General features: G+C 40.3%; 1 protein-coding gene across 3 annotated transcripts in view; it reads right to left on the reverse strand.

Annotated features, from left to right (window-relative positions):
• The window catches only part of CDH8 (cadherin 8), a 165451-nt gene extending 155291 nt beyond the window's left edge, over nucleotides 1-10160 (reverse strand). For 2 of the 3 annotated variants that reach the window (XM_054169904.1, XM_054169905.1), the window contains exon 1: nucleotides 9568-10160. The gene's annotated coding sequence lies outside the window, so the exon portion shown is untranslated. The remainder of the gene's footprint in view (nucleotides 1-9567) is intronic. The other variant, XM_009901138.2, reaches the window with a different exon arrangement.
• Nucleotides 10161-20265: the final 10105 nt, after the last annotated feature.

Consider the following 20265-nt stretch of genomic DNA (forward strand, 5'->3'; position numbering starts at 1 on the left):
CAAATTACTACTTTTTTTCTTTATTACTATTATGTTCTTCCTCACTTCGGGCCATTTCTCTCCTTCCTGGGTTTTTGTGTCCGCAGTAGTTAAAGTACCTTTTGGGGATTTTTTTTTTGCTTGGTTTTGGTTTTGTTCTGGTTTGTTGGGGGATTTTTTTTTTTTTTGCTTCACACTGGTCTTCCTGTTCCTTAAGCTCTTTAGGTTTACTTTTACTACTGCAAGTATTGGCTCCACTGCCACTTATGCTTCCTAGTCCCATTTCTCAAGGATTCAGACAGGGTGCTTTTCCATCAATAGCAGCAACATGATGCAAAGCCTTCCCACCGTGGGAAGCACAATTATCTTTCCTTCATTGATCCTCTTCTGGCAGCACAATAGAGCTTTAAGTTTTCAGCAGTAAAACCATGAGTCCTTAGCATTCCTTAGCCTCACTTGCAGGAATAATTCATAAGGGAAGTGTGGTAAGGGTTTTAATTTGCCATTAAAGCAGAAGAAACCCAAAGTCCATCAGAAGAGAACTATCAAAACACCATAACCAACAATCATGCCATCCCTGCCCGTATAACTTTGCTACAACCTCATTGTTTCAGCACATACCCATTATATTGTACCTGAACTGGATTTTAAATTACCTTGGTTAAGGCAGCATCCTCGTGTTTCTGCTGCAAAGGAATGAGTACTGCTTCCCATAAATTATAACAATTATTCTTCAGTGGATTACTCATTTGCGTAAAGATTACTCACATACCTCAAAAAAATTAAAATTACTGTAAGAGAAGAGGGACTGAGGCTGTAACCAGACACGCTACCATGGCAGTAGCTCGGATCATGCTTACAGTGCCCACTGCTAAGTGCCACTTGCATGACCTGGCTAGACTGCACTGCCTCTTATCTGCCAGCAGAACTGTGTGTGGAGTCACTCCCTAACCCAGATCTGTCAAAATGATCTTGTTAACTTAAACGCTTTTAATAGTAAGGTGTTTTTTAAACCAAATCATTTTGACAGAGCTGGGTTAGGCCACTGCTCATGCTATTCTTCCACCAAGAGCAATTTGAATTTAAAAGGTTCTTGAGCTGCCCCCGCAACATGCCAGCTGCATGCTTCCAAGAATTCTCCTCCATTCCCATTCCTCTCTTCACTGCAGTTCACTGTCCTAGCAGTGGTGGTATTTGCAAGGCAACACCACAAACCACATCAGTGAAATGTAGTTTTAAACAAATGGCACCAAAACTGTTTCAAGAAGTCTTTCCCTTCAAGTTTATAACCCAGAGAATTGCACTGACTCAGTTTACAGCACGGCTGCACAAAGCAGTTGCATCAGCACAACTAAAGAGACCATAAACTACAGGACAGCCGCACAAAGTTTTGGAAATAGCCGTGCTGCCAAACAGCAGATGAAGTTTCACTATCTGCTTTAGAGAGCAGTCAGGCAAACAGTTGAATCAACAAAATTGAGTGGAGGATAACTTCTGGAAAAGAGAACAAGCAATTAGGGACAGTGAAACTACTTAAATAAAACTCTGATGGACTCCTAGTAGATAAAGATGGCAATCTGATGCAGCTCTGTTGATGGATGCTGGCAGATTTTAGGGATGGAAACCTCTCCTGCCATCTCTGCTGCAGCCAGGCAGCAGATAGATGTGCTGATCCTGGATGTGCTGTTCCAAGAACAGGCTCCATCAGGAGGGGAACTCTGGTGATCCTGACCTGAGTTGTGCTAGCAGCAGCAGCAAGTAGCACACACTTCAAGTATACGTTGTGCAGAGACGTGGAGAGGAACCTGCCAATACAAGTGCAAATCAATTGTCCAGGTTCATTTTGATGTATCGTGTGTGACAATTTGCTTATGGTTGCTTGGAGAACCAAGGAGAGTTATGCAAAGAATTACTAATTTCAGCAACAATGGTAACAGACACCACCTCTCTCTTTCTCTGGGTCTTAGATATTCTGTCCAACACACACATATACACACAGAGTAATTTACTGTGCAAAGATATGCCACTGTATTTTTTAAACTTAGTCATGCATTGCTAGTTCTCATAGTTGAAGACATCTGAACAGATCTTTAGGTTATTAAGTGAGTTCTTAAGGTTGTGTCAAATGCAAAGGGACTGTTTTAAGCACATAGTTGATCAATCTTTGCATCAGACCTACAGCTGATGGAACCTATACCCTTGCACTGAGGAAATGTAGACATACACATGCAGCTACAGAAACACATCACTTTCCCCAATATTTAGACATTTCATATTTATTGGGAGATTTATTCATCTAGCTATAAGATGATTAGTATTACTATTAACAAAACAGGTTACTCCAGTTTTAGGGGTCTGTTTCAGAGGCAGAGGGAAGGAAGACTTAGAAATGTGTTTCTAAGATAAATTCCTTTTCTTTACTTTCCTTAGGCTTTTGCTTTCACTAGGAAATGCCATGATTGGTGTTCTGAAGTAGAGATGAGCCTGCTACAGGACATAGATCATTACACTACTTGACTAATGCTTTGGGATAAAGAGAATGATGTATTTCAATGCGATATACTTATCTTTAATTAAAGCCATATATTGTAACAAAAAGTCCATTATTCTGTGATTGCCTAGCATGATACTTTATAATAGCTACAAAGTCTCTTTTATGTAAGTGACTACCTAAACCTTTTTGATACTTTTTGAAAAATGTTTACTTTTAGGATGTTTTTCTTTTTTTGGAGGAGAGGGGGAGCAGGGGGAAGTGGGGGTTTAAAGAACCCAAAAGAGTATCCTGGCCCCGAGGTGTTGGAATCTGTTGGAATCAACAGAATTTCTTATTTTGCTACTCTTCAATAGTAAAATCAATGTGGGCCAACTTTAAAGCTGCCACAGTTCTGATAAGTTGTACATAAAGCTGTCAGTCTTTCAGAAGTGTTCACTACTTTACTGAACCAGAGTGGATTTAAAAAACAACAACCACCAACCAAACAAAAACCAACCCAACAACAAAACACCCAATAAACACTTTCAAGTGTTTTGTTACCTCTTCCAGACTATTTTTTTTTTCTTCTATTCTGTTATTACTTATATTGTGCAGTACTCGGGAACTCCAGCCATGAATCCACTGCACTACACATTGTACAGTTACAGGACGAAGAGGGAGGATGTGCTTCAGAGTTTCCAATTGAAGTAATATGACTTGTTTGATCACACTTCCTCTCCAACATAACAAGCATCTGTAACATTTTAGGGCTGGTGGTTTCATTTGTGTTGCATTTTGTTCATTTTTCTTTTTATTTTCCTTCCTTTTTTTTCTTTTTTTGGTGACAGGTGGTACCAAAAGAATAGACATTAAAATAAAAATACAGCTATTTTAGCTCTTGTGTAGAATAAAAGGTATTTGCAAGCTTCCCCTTCAACTTCTTATACTTAGAAAAAAAAATAAATAAGACTTGTTTGGGTCAGGGGAGTCAGATACTGTAGTGATGTGTGTCAGAACATCACCTCCAAATATTGTGCTGAGGAGCTCATGATGCAGGCTCAGAACAGAGAGGGAAGAAAGCAACAAAACTCCTTGGATGACCAAGGTGGTTCAGAAACTTAAACGTGACAAAAACAGATGTATCTTCATTGTTTTCATTCTATAGTAAGATGAAGAAATGAACAAAAGTAATTTTTATTCTTTACAGTCCACTGATTAAAGTGATTTTCCTTAGACTAAAATAGAACTGTATTACATATAGATTTAATAGCTTCAGCTCATGCCAGCCTCATCTCTCAAACCGATGCTCATTTTTATGAGGGTGTATTGCATAATTTCAAGACCTATCTCACTTTTAAAGAGAAGGGAAAAAAAGGCAAGTTGTGCACCAACATGAAGAGAGCTCATAAAAAGGCAAACAGATTGGCCTGTGACTGAGAATTAGGTGTTAACCATGCTCTGCCTAGGGCATCATTTATCATGAGAGTTTCAGCAGATGGGATGTGCTTACCCTGTACTTGCTGAAAAATGTTTAAATATTAATGGAGGACATAAATGTCTTGCTTTCTGGGCTACTTTTTCAGTCCTTTTGTATGATATATGACACAGCTTTAATTTTTGTTGGCTTTCTTTAAAAGAATATTAGGTGTTCTCCATGTAATTCAACAAAAGATAATAATTAAACTAAAACACACAAGTTTTTCTGACTTGTGATGAGACTAAGAATATAAAATTACGACTGGTCATTGTGATTTAGTGAGAGCTATACAAACTTTCTAGTCACATGCATAAATGTGTGTGTACATAAAAAAAACCCAAACAACCCACAAAAAAAGCCCACCAAAAGCCCAAACCACCTAACTTTAAAAAGGAAAAAATATGAATAGAACTGGACTTTTCCAACTACATTCAGTACTGCTGCAGTAAATATATTCAGATCTTTTCTACTGCAACAAATTAAATTAGAAGTGAAGGTCCTTAATTTCACATCATTGCATTTCCTGGCAGTTTTACCGTCAACAAGTTGTTGGGAGAGAATTAGGGTCCTCCAACATTAAATCTTTTGCTGTTGCCAGGTTGAGATTTTTGGTTTGGCCACTTTGTTGTGTTTGTTGGGGTTTTCTTCCTTTCTTTCTTCCATTTATTTGTTTGATTTACCCTAACTTTTGGAAATGCACACAAAAAAAAATAAAGCTCACAGACTAGTATACGGAACTCGGGCTGAACTTCAGTAACATCAAGACTTAAAAGTGCTGAGGATGTGTTACATTGGACACAATCATGGCTGTTACATTTCATCCATAAAGGAGGTTCAAATCCAAAGTATTGTGAAACCCGTGTAAGGAATTGCACTGCCTGTGAATGCATGCAGTCCATTTGCATTAGCACTTAGGGGCTCCGATGTAATGAGTTTATATATGTATTAAAATACACATATATATAGAATTATGAGAATTGGTCACTGCAAAGGATTTAAATGGTTATCTGACTTCCTCAAATTAAGGTGAGCATTGCTTCCCAGGAGTAAGTTGCTTCGACTGAACGTTCACCAAATCAGGAAGTTGAAACTAGGATCTAATGACTGCCAAGACTGACTGATTTCATACTGCTTCGAACTCCCACATCCAGCTACAAAGACTGGAGCAAGAAACTCTGAGCAGTACCTTTCTGAGCTTGCCTATGACTTAGGCACCACGAGGTACATAGACACTTCTCATAAAGGGTTTCACTTACCCAGATCTAGGATTGGTTGACATCACTCACTTCAAATCCAAGCCAAGGTGCTGATCATTCTGAATTTCAAATGAATTTCACAAGCCAAATAGAATCATAGAATTGCCAGGGTTGGAAGGGACCTCAAGGATCATCTAGTTCCAACCCCACTGCCATGGGCAGGGACACCTCACACTAGATCAGGTCGCTCAAAGCCCTAATGCTTAACACCTTGGAAAACCAATTCTATGAGTTCCATAATTGCAACTCCTGGATAAAATCTACTCCCCGGTAGAAATTACTCTCTTGCCTAGAGTCAGATGCTTTAAACTCTATCTGCTGGTAACTGAGCTGGTACAGAAATCATCTTTTCAGCTTGCACCTACCACTGCAGAATCAATCAGTACCTAATATTTTGGGGAGCAAAATTTTATTAATACAGATGAAATGTCACTGCGTTGCCATTATTTACTTGCTTGACAAAATGAGAAACTTGCTGAACAAATTCTAGAACAAAGAAGTCTATAAAAGGGAAGGGAGATAATAATGATGATAATAATAATAATAATGATAATAACTCTCTGCATTTGAAATCTCATTTTGAACTTTGTTTTGTTCTATGTCTATCTACTGCTCAAACAGTGATCTACAGAAAGCTACAAAGTGAGCCACCTTTTCTATGGCAACAACACTAAGAATAATGTTGAGTTTCCATCAGCTAATTTAATTCTATTAATGCAATCTTATGGTAGCGATGACGCTTAAAATGTTCCAAGCTCAAAATGCTTTAGCATTTCTCTCCCACTGAAAGAATTCAGTTTGCATTATTTTAAACTCATAGTTGAAAGACTCCTATGATGTAACTACAATCTATACTGTACACATCCAACTGTCAGGTTTAATAGTATATCTAAAGAGGTCAGGCTCTAATAATATCAAACTAGAAAAAGAACAGAAAAGGAATACTGTCAAGATATGCAATATCTTGTGGTTATTGGATGGGTATAAAAATACCTGTTTATACCACATAGCAGGAGCAGTTGCTTTCTGTTACAGAGTATGAATAGTCATCTCTTAGAGATATGCAGCACCAGGGGATTCAAGCACACATTCCCATTTCCTTCTTGTTCATAAACTGAGAGGTCAGGATTTTTCCCCATTGGAAGTCTCTTCAGTTTTGGAAATGAAATTGTCTTTATGTAGCAAGGGTCAAGTGGATGGGTTCCAGGCCCCTAATTTCACTAAGTGGCTGAAAAAGTCCCAGTCAGTAGGGTGCTTAGGTCTTCTTAATGAAGACGTTAAAAGATTAAATCTGCAAGCGTGCAAGAAGGAAGAAATAGAAAAAAAATCCAAGAAGTACTTCAAAGAGTAATAGACCTATATCCATATCCAAGGCTGGCTGTGTGCTCTTAACCTGTAACAGTTCTATACCCTGAAGAAGGGAGTACAAATATACTATTTCTGGATAAGATGACGCACTATATGTCAACAGTGATACAAATAATGCATCTGGGATCAATTAATTTCTTTGGTAAAGGTGCAGTATTATTGGAAAAATTCTGAAGATTACAAATGACAAAGAAAGTGAATTCTAATCCAATTGTGAGACTGCTTCCCCCTTTACTGGTCTGGTTCAGACTTCAGTAGCAGAAGCTGGTAGGAACACCTGAAGTATATTGAAAAAGCACTAAGCGACTTTGCCTAAGGAAGATTCTACCTCCTCTTGGAGATGAATTTATTTTTTTTTTCACTAAGGGAAAGTTGTAAAAGGAGTAAATGTCCTGTATGGGGATATCTCTTATTAAAAACAGTTACATTTGTTAAGCAGGCACACATACTTCTTATTGACTTTTAAATACTGAAAAAAATGTCCAAAGTTCACTTCTTGGCTAGCAGCCTGATCAGTTAACAAATTGCACACCTGCATGACTTAAGAGATGACTTTCATGAAATAATTCAATCTCTGAGGAGACTGAAGGCCTTCAGCTTACAATTAGGCATTGAAATTGAAGTTCTTTATCGCCAGGATGCAAGTTTTGGAAAAAAAGGAGGAGAGAGAATAAATAGCAAGCCTGAGAGGAAGCTAGCAGAAAGATGTGCTCATTCTGCATGCAGTAAGGCAGAACAGTAAGGCTGAACAGATGAAAACCTTGGACTAGAACACCACTTAATAATCACTTCCCTTACTGGGTTTTTTCTGTGGCAAACATTCGTACATTCAGGTTGGGAAGTGACACTAGAGAGCTCTTGGGTTTGGATGTTATCACATTTTATGAGTATGAAATTTCATAATTTCACAAGTATTCAAGATATTAACTTCTAGCTGCCTTCTCAGGTTTTTTAATACAGGTAAAACATACACTAGATAAATACATTCAGAAGAATAAAAATCTGTTATTTATCTCCATTTACTGAGCAGCCTATTGCAAAGTGTCTTCGTGGTCATAACATTCTGGCATTGAACAGAGAGAAGGAGTATCATTCATATAACAACACTGCATATTTCTCTTTATCCTTACTACAGAGAAACTCTTGAAGAATTTCCAGAAGAGGATGAGTGAAGTTAAGAGGATTCTTTATCTATAGCTTTGGTAGTTACCAGCTCTATTCTTTAACTGACTCTGAAGTGAACAGCTGGAAGCTTCCCTTCTATTAAGAACTAACGTGGCAGATTTGAAACAATAAACAGTTAAAGTTATTTGATCTCTTACAATCAGCACCCCTCAGAAAACATCTGGCTGTGAAACCCAGAGACACAAATAGCAAGCCCTTTATGCGCTCAAGTTCACAGTTGGGAAGTGCCAGCCTTTGTGGGAGTTGTACCAGTATTTATTCCTACTTTCAGAGGAAAGACAGACAGACTCCTTTGCATGGAACAGAGTGTGTGTTTGTGCCTGTCTACAAGAGAGGAAGAGGGAGGGAGAAGTGAGGGTATAGAGTTTGATACCTGTTGGCAACACAAGCAGGTTTGTGTAACACCGTTATGTGCCAGGTTGGATTGATTCCACTCTATTTAGTCTGGTACTAAACACAAACTGTTTGAATTGAGACAGATTCAAGACATGACTGCACAGCAATGAACCACAAAGGAATTCCTGCCTGTGCTAAGTGGTGTCACCTTCATGGCGGTAGGCAGCGTCTAAATAAGGATTTGAATTAATCTCTTCTATAATATCCACATACAAACTGCCATGGGCTTCCTGTGCAGAAGCTTTGCAGTGCCTCCCAGGCTGCCCAGCCAAGCACCATATACAGGTCTGATATCGTCTAGTCAGGATGCTGCCTGACAGCTTGGGGCTCCCGATTGGGATGCTGCTACCTAGCAGATATTGCAGCCAAGCAGAATATAAGGATGTGTTACTCCCCTGCCTTCCTCAAAGAGAAGATAAAACATTCTGTGAAACGGCCCGCTTCAGGGGTCGGCAGACTCCTGCATTTCTTCTCTAGGAACCTTGGCAGTGATGCAACTAATGAGTGGTTGGAGCTAAGGGGCTTTCTCCCTTTCCGAAGTTTCAGCTGGGTGCATTATCTGTTTAGTTAACCAGGAAAAGGAAAGGAAAACAACTTGTGGGACAGTATTGGCTCCTGGCTAGTTACAGCTATTCATTCCCATCTCAGCCTTTAAGAAAAAGAACAGTATTTCTGGGATGCTTTCCTTTCTGAATGTGGGAAAGGAAGCTATAATACCATTCTTTTCTATTTATTTACCTAGGGGGTGCGAAGCTTTTGGGGGAAGGAAGGTGATAATAGATCAGGGGGATTTTCCCCCGCTCGTGGTTTTTCCAGCCTCCTCCTCCTCCTCCCTCATTTACATATCTGGCTGTTGGGTGATTTTTATTCTCAGCACGAAAACTGCAATCTATTTCAATGCATGAATGCAATCCTGCATCTATTCAACACAGTGAAATAGCCCAGAGATTTATTGTACTAAATAAGAAAACAAGGAGAAGAAACAGAAGAAACGGGTTCTCCAGCCCTGGAAGCTACCGTCTGTGATCCAAAGTCCTCCTGATCCTTTAAAAGGGGGTGGGGGGGTAGGAAAGGATGGGGAAACAACCCACTCAAAAAAAAACCCAAAAAACCAAACAAACAAACCACCAAAAAAAAACAGGAGGAGAAATAGCCACACCACCACCACTCCTCCTCCCAAGGGAATAATAATTTTTTTTAAAATAAAAATTAAAAATCTTAACTAGCATCCCATGGCATTTTCATCATCAGGAATTTCCAAACATCCGACTTAATGAGGCACTACAGCTCAGCCCAATTCCGTACCTATTAAGGGGGAAAGCACTCGCACGGTGCACCTTGCGAGAACACAGCCACTAAGTCAGAAAGACATCTACAGAGAGGCAGCTCTCTGCCAGGGAGACATAAATAATATTAATAAAATGAATACTCACTCTTTCAAGAACCAAGGAAACCGCTCGCTGACAGCCACTTCTGCACGGATTGAGAGGGTGAGGTAACAAACATTAGCCAGTCCCTGTGAACAGGCAGGATTTTCCCGATTTTCTTTTCATGCTTTTTGAGGCTGCTGATGCTGGAGGAGATGCTGGTTACTTAGCTTCTCGGGTTTCTGTGCCTGCATGCTAAAGTGCAGTTATTAATTTCTCCCTTTGCACAAGCCAGAGGCAGCAGCACGTCTCCAGGAAAGCATGGATATTCCAAATAAATCCACTAATTCCGGGTCTGAGCGCTCCAACGTGCCTGCCTGCCAAATGTAACTGTGAAGTGATGTGGAAAAGTGAGCTGGGAGCCTCCCCTGACAGCTCTTATTGGGCTGATCTCGGAGGCAGGTCTAGCGCTTGGAAATTCATGTAAGCAGTTTTGGGTGGTGGTTTTTCCTCCTCCCTCTCCTTCGCACCCCCCTACCCCGCCTATCGCCCGGTAAGCACACAACTTTTCCACGATCCGCCGAGCCACCCGTTCCCCGGAGCCGCGGCAGCCGCCCGCACCGCCAACTCCGAGCCCGGGCATTTCCCTCTGGCCGGGCGGGCAGGCCGCGGGGGCGGGCGCCGTGGTGGCCCCCGCCGAGGGAGGGGGGAGGCTGGGCTCTTAGGCGGGGGGCCACCGGGAAGCTGCCCCCCGGGGTGGGAGAGCGGAACGGCGGGGCTCGGACGTGCCCGGAGCAGCACGGCGGGGCTCGGACGTGCCCGGAGCGCCGGCAGACGCGCGGCGGGCGGGGGGGAAGAGCGGCGGTGAAGCGCCGCGGGGGCAGAGGGTGAGAGGCGGCAGGCTGGAAGCAGCCCCTTGTCCTCCGAGGCTATGACCGCCGCCAAGGGGAGGCCGGGGCCGCCGGGAGACGGGCAGTGGCGGGGCTGCGGGCGTAGCGGGTCGGGATGCTGCGCGGGGAGGAGGCAGGACCCTGGGGAGGGCTGCCGGGGTGCAGAGCGGGCGGGAGGGGCAGGAGGCAGTTGTACATCTCCGTGACAGCCGCCGCGGACAAGACAGTCGGACGCGCCAGGGACAGAGGGCATACTTCAAAAACCCTTTGCCAAACTAACCCCAAAGAACTGCAGGCATTTATTTTTTCTCCTGTGTTAAAGCCGAGGGTGGCAGTCAGATTATAAGCAGGAGCCTGAACCCGCCTAAACGCAGAACAGAGCCAAGACCTCAACACAGCAAGCAATGGCTGAAGGGCAACCGCGGTACAGTAAGTTGTTGACCACTGCCCGGTTTCCAAATCCTCTTTGTGACTGACATCGTGCTGGTGCCCTGCACAGCCCCAGCTTGAAAAGCGCTGGAAAGAGGCTGAGCGACCCTAAGCACTGGCTGTCCTCAACTGCCTTTGACTTGAAGGTTGCTCATCCCTTCTGAGGGCTCACCACGGGTCCAGGCAGGGCGGGCAGCAGAGTGCCCTTGCAGAGGACTGAGGAACACCGCAGCCAGCACCACATGAGAGGTCAAAGCGACCCCTTTGCCCGCCCCCTTCTTTAACAATTAAGTTTATGAGTTTTCTTCCATACTGTGCTGCATATATACTGTATGAGCAGATTAGCTGTATTATATTTAATAATTGCATACATCATAGCTCTAAGTGTTACCACCACGTATATTTTTTTACTAAAAAAAAGGGGTCAGTATTGTGCTAGGAGCACAAAGTATAGACATGATGAAGTACAGATGACAACTCCTAAAATGGAGGACTGATTCAACACTTAAGTAGTGCTGTTGGGGAAGCTTAAGTGCACTCAGTTCCATTCCTTTACTCCAACTTTCTTTCACCAGCATTATGTTGTGTTTAAGATGAGCATCTCATGTCGTTTGGTATTATTAAAGCTAGTTTGTTTCTTAATTTCATTTGTAAATGGCTGCTCATCTTAAACTCATCTCTATAATCTATAAACATTCTAACCTTCAGCAAGAAATGACTACATTGCTGAACATCTACCTGTGATTACAGAAAGTGGCCTCCGTTATTCCTCTCTATAGTAAGGATATCATATAATTTAATTTCCTGATTGTTAATTTTTGTGCATGCACGCGTAAGGCACTGGATGAAAGAAACATGCATTTAGAGCTTCACTAACTAAATGCAAGTTATTGCAGAAAACTGCTGCATTTCTTCTTGCACAAATATTCATTCTGAAAAGTCTGTAACTCATCAGAATGTAGCAAACTCTACCCAGAATTTGACATTTTCCAAGGGCAATGAAGAAACATCTAACTATTTCTTTGCTTCCCTCAGCCCAACTGGTAACTTTCCAAGCTGTGAGCCTGGGATGATTCCTTGGAGAAGGATGGATATAAAACACACAATACTTACACTTGAAGCAGGCTGAGAGCCTTGAGGGAAATACAAAACACTTTGCAGTGCAACAGATAACATCAGAAATGTGGCTTCCCTTTACCTGGGATTCCACTGAGGCAAAGGGCATTTTTCTTCTCCATCCTTCCACCAACTGAAAAACACAATGAGAATACAGATGCTGTCACAAGGAAACACGAGGAAGTTTAACCTGCAATTAATGACAGTTAGAAAACTCTTTTTATGAAGGTATCAATAAGACTAATTGCATACCTTTCATTCATTTTTATCAACAAATACTTGATGGAAGTACACAAGGGTTATATCCCTTACATCTGTGCTTTAAACAAGTAGCACAGAGGGTATGGGAGGAAAGCTAATGGTAGAGGTTGTACCCTCAAGCAGAGCTTAAAAGTATAGGTTTTGTTTTGATTTCAACCTTTGACTTTTGCCCTTTGTTCTATGTGACCTTTCATAGATTCTTAGATTACTGGGGCAAATGCTGTGCTCTTTTATCCCCAGGTTGTGGTAGGAGAGGATACTAAGTGTCTTGTTAAAATGGATTATGGATTCCCCTACTGGGAAACCTTTCAGATGACAGGAAGAAGTGTATAGATTAATATTCAATTTAAAAATAATCCTGGGATAGCAAATATTTACAACTTTCTGCATCTTATCCAAGTTAAATGATTTAATTATATTTATCATAGTGATATATATACACACACACACTCTGTCACCACTGATGAGTATGCTGGCTAAAATTGGTTTCCTCTTAAATACATATTACGAGGAAGATACCTCCTCTATCTCCTAAATTTAGGTTTTTTTTAAACAACAAGCATCTCTGATTCCAACTGAAAGGAGATTAAACTTGTAGTAGCTGTAGTGAAGAAAAAAATAAAATAGAATGATATGCAAAATGTGACTGAATGCATCCTGGATTAAACTGGAATTCAAATTTCAGTACTGAAAAAAATACATGCAGAAGCTTCACGAGTTTGGGTGGGGTTTTTTTTTGTTGGGCTCATTGGGCTTTTGGTGTCTTTTTGTTGTGATTTTTTGGTTTCTGTTTTTTTGGTTGTTTGGTTTTGTTTGTTGTTTGTTTGTTTGTTTTTTTTTTTAGTTGATTTGGTTATTTTGACTGGCTGTAGCTGGTAAAGGGGAAAAGATTAACATCTGCTTGGAAGAGAACCTGGAGATTTTCTTCCATTTTACTTTGCTTTTAGAAGTAAGAAGGATAAAAACCCAAATGTGATGTGTAATTCATTTACAGACAGGAAATAGCTGTCTATCATCTAAAACTGTATGGCATAATGGAATTCAAGCCTCTTTTCACCCTTTTGTATTTATGAAAACAGTTGTTGGCTATTACATAATTCTTTGTTCCTCAGCATTGCTAAGCAGTGCAATAAACTGTTTTCATAAGACAGAGAATTTAGACCTTACTGCTTAAAAATACTCAATAGAAGAGACTCAAAATGAGCTCTTAAGGGGCAGCTCAATCACAGCACAGCCTTAAATGGGCCGCTGCTGATGTAAATGTTTAGCGTCATCTCATTTAAATAACAATGCAAAAGTCAGGAACATGAAAGGGGTGGGGAGGAAAGTCAGGGAAGGCATGCCTGGGAAAGAAACTACTATGTTAATTCTTCACATTCAGGTTTTATTCCATCAAATCATCTAGTAATGAGATATTTCCCTCAATGTTGCAGTAGACGATTTAAGTTTTTTTATATACAATAAGGCCTGATCCGAAATTACCCTGAGGTTAATGAGTCCAGTGTGAATTACTTGATCAAGATAAATGACTACTGCAATCTACTTGTGCTTACAGGGATTACCACTAGCATGTCACTTCAAAGGAATATTAATAATCTACAATTAATAACTGATCTGAAAGTTGCTAAAGCAAGCTTGCAGAACAGTGGTGTAAGCTACCATTGTCCTATTCAAGCTTTAAATTAGATGCTTTCTCCAACAGTATCCAAACACTCCACCAAGTTTCTACCTTTTGCTCAAGTTATGTGAGTGATTATTCCAAAATTTAATTTGCTTTGAAAGGCTTGAATTCATATTCCATAAACTAAGAAGACATAAGAAACCTTATCTTAAGTCCAAAATGTTTCTGAATAACATGCACTTTTATCAGTTCCCTGTGCCAGTAGAGAGACATAATTACCTTTAGAACACAAGTTCTTATCACTGTCTTGCAACCTTTAAAACTTGCTTGTATTCAGTTATCACAGGCCGGTTATCATGAGAAATAATGATCCTCTGTGTTTGGGAAGTCACTGAAGCCATCGGTAACCTGAAAAATTTCCAATGTATGATGTTTACAACTGATACTGTAGATTAAAACAAAGGGAATGATACAAATGGCCCATGAATGATGACAAAGGTGGTTTGAGGTAGGGTTTATTTATTTATGTATTATACTGACAGACATCCCAGGTTTCATTTTAACAGAGGAAGCTAGAAAGACTAAGAAATTTAAGTGAGAAATTTGCAAAGGAATGCCAGATCTTTATGGAGATCAAAACTGGTTAGAATTCAGTGTGAAACACTAGAACAGAAAGCTTGAAAAAAACCACTGGAGAAAGAACAAACCAGTAAAACAAAAGCATCCAAAAGTGACAAACGTTCTCAAATACCTAAACCCACTTGTTTTCCAGCCTGGTCTTCCATGAAAGACATCTAATCAAAGTCCCTTCCCCTTGTTACTCTATCCATGAGAAGAAATAAATGCTCTGATTTTTCCTAAGTTACTTTTGCCTCAATGGGACAAGCACATTCCGAGAACCATGGAAATTCAATTTCCAGCCCAAGGGCTGTCAAACACAAACAAGGATTTAACCCCACAGCAGCAATGAGCTTTTGGGCCCTTAACAGATCCTTTTCCCATCCCCAAATTACTCCATTTAGTACAATAAAATGTAACTCGTTCTGAGCCCTCTTCATGTTACAGAGTTAAAACCCCCCAACTACACATTTGTGTACCATATGCACCAATGATATTACAGAGAGCATAAAAATCACAACACGTTATCAGGTTTTAGTATTCCTTGGATACTGTTTGCAATTCTGATTAGTTGCTGTCAAGCTGACTATTAGAAAAACAAGTATTTCTTTTGTACATCAAACACTAAGAGGGGGAAGGAAAAAAAAGCAAAGCAAATTACATCAAGCAAAGCAATCAACCAATTTTTGTTTTCTACATTAATGGTTCTGGATCCAATTTGGAAGATTAAGCTTTTGCTTTTAGTTTTCAATATGCCTTGTGAATATAGGTAACTGTTTCAGAAGCTGTGCAAATATTGTTTGCTCTACCTCAAGTGCCCTCTAGTGTGCAGTAATTAAGCAGGTTAAAATACTATTTTTTTTCCCCTTTTTCCTAACAGCCACTCTTCTAAATCCCAAAGTAACATGTAACACTGCATTTCTTCTCAGAGAAAGGAAAGATTCAATGTTCACTACATTAATTGTGTAGATATAAAGGAATCATCTCCTCTATGTAAAATCAAATCACCCCCTTTCCTGTCAAGTTTTTATTCTCAGAGGTATTAGTTAAATAAAGCCCCATAATTCTTCTGGATGTTGTGCAAATGTTGAGATACAAACAGTTTCAGTGTTACCAGGAGCAAAACAATAGTATTTTTCTATATGCAAACAGAAATTAACATACTCATCAGCAAGACATAACCCTAGAAGAAGGTTTAGCAACAACACCACCCCCCTCACCCCCCCCCCCCCATCTTAATTATGCTTCTGTGGGTTGGTTTGAAATACATTTCTAAGTGCTGGACACTACTGACAACCCTAGCTCTGACAGTTAAATGAGCTCTTGTAGGCAAACAAATACTCTCTACAAATACACCCTTAACTTGTGGACTATGGAAGTACTCTCATGTAGACATTTAGATCCCATTCTTTATCAGCAAGTGATTGAATAGGACTGTAATGAAAGTTGAGAAAATAAGTAATTCTACATAAATATAAATTTAAAAAAACCCAATGCATTCCTGAGGCACACATGTAACAAGTTCTGTGTGTTCTCATCTGACCTTTTGTTAAGCTGAGGTGCTTGGTTAAAATTCTGACCTTACTTGGCTGGACAAGTTGTGCCATGGCTGTCAGAGAGAGGAAGTCTTGTATGACTCTGCTTTTTGGCTGCAGCAGGCAATGCATGCAGCCAAGCAGCTCTAGCCCTTTAACTGCCACATCAGCAGGACAGAAGGTGGCTGTCTGTCAACAAATACAGAAAAAAAGGAGGACAGAAGAAGAGAGGATGTTGGGAGATAATAGCCTGGATAAGTAAAATTGCCAGGTGCAGCTCTGAGAACAAAGAATTAAAAGTATCTTTAAGATGTATCTGCAAGCAATAGTTGTTTAATTTATTTAATTATATTTCTAAGGTGCTTCTCAAGCTTGAGCTACCCACCTCAATTTCTGCACTGCACAAATAAGGGGAGAATGATTGGAAGACTTTTCCCCATTCCTCATTTCACTGTGGTCTGACTTAAGAGCCAAGTATCTATTTTCAAGCAAGATTTACCATAAAATTCCAGGATAATAGCAGGCCTAATCATACTCTACCTAAAACAGATTTTTAATGGACTTCTAGCTGAGAGCTGAGGTAAGAGGGATGGCTGGATCCCAGGGGAGGTGAAATGCTTGCTTGTACTGGGGAAATTTTTCAAGGTGAAGGAACTGAATCTTTTACGAGTTGTAAAATCAGTAGGACTGCTTCTGAGTGGAAAGAGTCATCATCATTATCTGAGCTAAGGCTGTGGTTTTAGGGTTGTGGTTTCCAAGTGAGGTGCTCAGAGAAGGCAACAGGATTGTTTCCTGTCCGCTAGCTCAGACTCTTCCCTGCATGGCATGTTGGTTCTTTCAAATATTTTTTTTTTTTGTAACTGAACTGCTTCTCATGCATTCCACACGGAACATACTTTTCTAACACAGTTCTGACACATGCATGAAGCTAACAATGGAAAGCTAAAGAGCACAGTATACCGATACACACTTTTCTGAAACTTAACAGCATCTTTTCATCTGTCTTAATAGCCATACTGCAGCCAGGCGACACAATGGCAGCAATGCAACAACTGATTTATTCCAGAAAAGACACGTTCATACAAGGAAATCTTTTAAGTTTAGATCAGCTCTTTATGAAGCTGCCTTCCTTAACTAGAGTAGAAATAGCATTATCTTAGGTGCGCTTGGAGGTAACAATAGCAGGTACGCAAACTAACGGTAGCTGTGGTAACTGATAGAAGGGCAAGGAAAAGTAGCACAGGCCTCGGGTTTCAGCATTTGCCACCTGAAGAAGCTCCCAGAAAGGCAGTTTCTCATACACCACAGCACAAATCTAGTAGCAACACAAGCTGAAATTTGGCTGCTAGTTGAAACTGCATTTGTTTTTCCATTCTGAATGCAGTGGCAGATTAGGAGTGTGTCTCCAGAGATTTCTGGTTTGTTTCTTAATTTACTTAAGAAGGTAAGTCAACATATTGGTCCTAAAGCAACTGCTGACATGGTAGTTTGGTAGACACCACCACCACCAATAAAGACAACACCACCAGTAATAATGTAATGCTCTGGTAAAATAAAGCATCCATTTCCACTAAAAAAAAAATACTACTGGTGTGTCTGGAACAAACATTGGTAGTTAAAGAGAATATAAATAATTGAAGTTCCCAGGACTTAATGCTAAAGAACTTTCTCAGTAAGTAGCTAAAACAGTAGAATACATAGAGGAAGAATTATTGTGCTGGAAAGAATGACTTCTAATGCCAGTTATTTAGTGAATCAAGACTTAGTTGAGAATGCCCCTGCTTACTGCAGAGGAGGTTGGACTAGATGACCTTCAGAGGTCCCTTCCAACCCAGATCATTCTGATTCTATGAAATATATGTCATATAGTAATTTAAGAACTTTGACAGGTGATACTTATTACCAGCAGTAGTAATATCAAATGAAAAAATTATCTGAGATGCTGGAAATCCCTTCCCCCACAGGAAACAACCTGAAAATGGTGCAGCTGACAGTTCTGTTGGTTGTTGATCCTCAGCTTCTTGTCAAGTACAAGAGACAGAAGTACAGGGACAGCAGTAAAATGAATAGTTCTCCATGAATTACTTCAGTCAAACAAGCCAACTGTGGCATAACTGAAGGAATAATGGGGCCTGATTCACTGCTTGGCTAATGTCACAATTCCGGTTTAACACTGGAGTAATGCTGTGGCAAAAGTTGACCCATATTTTTATTTAAATTAAAATCTCTAATATTCATCAAATATTTATAAGAATATATAACAAATAATTGTGGCAAACATTGCATAATAAAGATGAAAGGGAAATTAACCTTGTGAATTTTTAAGCTGAAGAATAAAGACCATTACATTAATAAGACTTAATTATAGCATTAAATATTTAAAATTATGTCCTCTAATAAATGTTTTTATTTAACATATTTCTTTTTTATCTATTACTTTAGTAAAATGCCTTTAAGATATGAACAAAACCGCAGCAGAGCTCTTTTTTTAGATAGTCATGCAATTACAGAAAACGCGAGAAGGGAGCCATATGTTACCTCTTCAACTCAAGGTCAGCTTTCAGGACAGAACAATCTGTGCTGCCACAAACCTCAACTCCTTCCCTGGATGGGCTGCTGAGGGGCTGCATCTTTGCTAAGCATTTTTCATCAGTTACTCTTTTCTTTTTGTAAGGCTGCCTTTGCTCTGTCTGTGCTAATGAACTAAGTGAAGCTAGCACAAATAAAGCTTAATTCTATCCATGTTTCCAGCATTCCCTTTAGCATCTAACCCTGTTTAAAAGGGCATAGAGGGCAGTTCAAAGAACAGCTTCTAGCCTACACTGCTGAGTCCTCCTTTGCTACACTGCATCCATTGGTCTTCTGCCTCCAGTTCTGGTGTCCCCGTCATAAGATGGACACAGAGCTGTCAGAGCAAGTCTAGCCAAGGGCCACAAAGATTATCCAAAGGCTGGAACACCTCTGCTTTGAGGACAGACTGAGGGAACTGGAGTTGTTCAGCCTGGAGAAGACTCTGGGAAAACCTTCCAATACCTGAAGGGATCCCACAGGAAGGCTGAAGAGGGACTTTTTGTAAGAGTATCCAGCAACAGGCAAAATGGAATGGTTTTAAGCTGAGGTTTAGACTGGATTTAGGAAGAATTTCTTCAGTATGAAGGTGCTAAGACTCCGGAATGGAATGCCCAAGGATTCTGTGGATGCCTCCTCCCTGGGGTGTTCAAGGCCAGGCTGGATGAGGCCTTGAGCAGCTGAGTCTAGTTGAGAGGCATTGCTGCCTATGGCAGGGAGGTTGGAGTAGATGATCTCTGAGGTCCTTTCCAACTTAAACCATTCTATGATTCTATGATTACTGACAGAACACATGTGTAGAAGCAGCATTTGGAAACTAATAAGGAAATCTTCAGCAAGTTAGCACCCTGCAAATGAGAAAGGGTCAGTTTGCTTGCAAAGGATTGGAAGGTACAAGCTTTGCAATGAATGCAACCCACCCCAGCATCCCTTTGTTAATGTCACAGGTTCTTTTCATTCCATTATTTTATCTCAGCATATTTTCTCTAGACTTCTACTGTTGTTTTGCAAAGAGAACATTGCAGCAAAAAGTGGAATTCCAACAAAAGCCAGGCTGGAGTTCATTCCACAACAATGTTATATTCCTACCAAAAAGGTATTTTGTCCTCTAGCACCCCTCCACTCCAAATTTTTAACATTTCCCTGTAATTATGGTGCTTCAAAGTAACATTTATGTCTTTTAAGCATCATCCAGTTGTTCACTCTGCCTTGGTGGTACATATGAACCACACACTCAGGTAGTCAGCATGGCTCAGCTCTCAACTGAAAAGCTGTGCATTGCATACACTTGAAGACACACTGATTAAATTCAAATGGCAAACACTAACCAATCAAATCTAACTCATCAGCATTTCAGGTTTAACAGGCTTCAATTTAATGATGCATTAGTGGAAATTCTCTTCATTTAGAAGCACACAAATACGAAGCCCTGTTTAGCTATTGTGCTTTTTCCAGTTAAGCCATTCTTTCTGTTTACCACAGTAATAGTTATTCTGCTTTAATCCTTTCAAATTCTTGTTTATTTTTGCAGTATTTGTTTGACTTGTCTTCTGTAGATTGTGTGTTTTATTGCTACGATTGTCTTCCCACTATCCCCCACCACTTCCCACTCATCTATCCGTCATCACCCATACTGTAATTACTGAAATGTTATTTGCTGGTAGACAGATGCATAGGGCTGCTGGCAAGAGTACTACCATTATGCAGTGCAAATATTGTGCAGAAT

Source organism: Dryobates pubescens, chromosome 19 (assembly GCF_014839835.1).
Source record: "Dryobates pubescens isolate bDryPub1 chromosome 19, bDryPub1.pri, whole genome shotgun sequence".
In the NCBI taxonomy this organism is placed as follows: Eukaryota; Metazoa; Chordata; class Aves; order Piciformes; family Picidae; genus Dryobates; species Dryobates pubescens.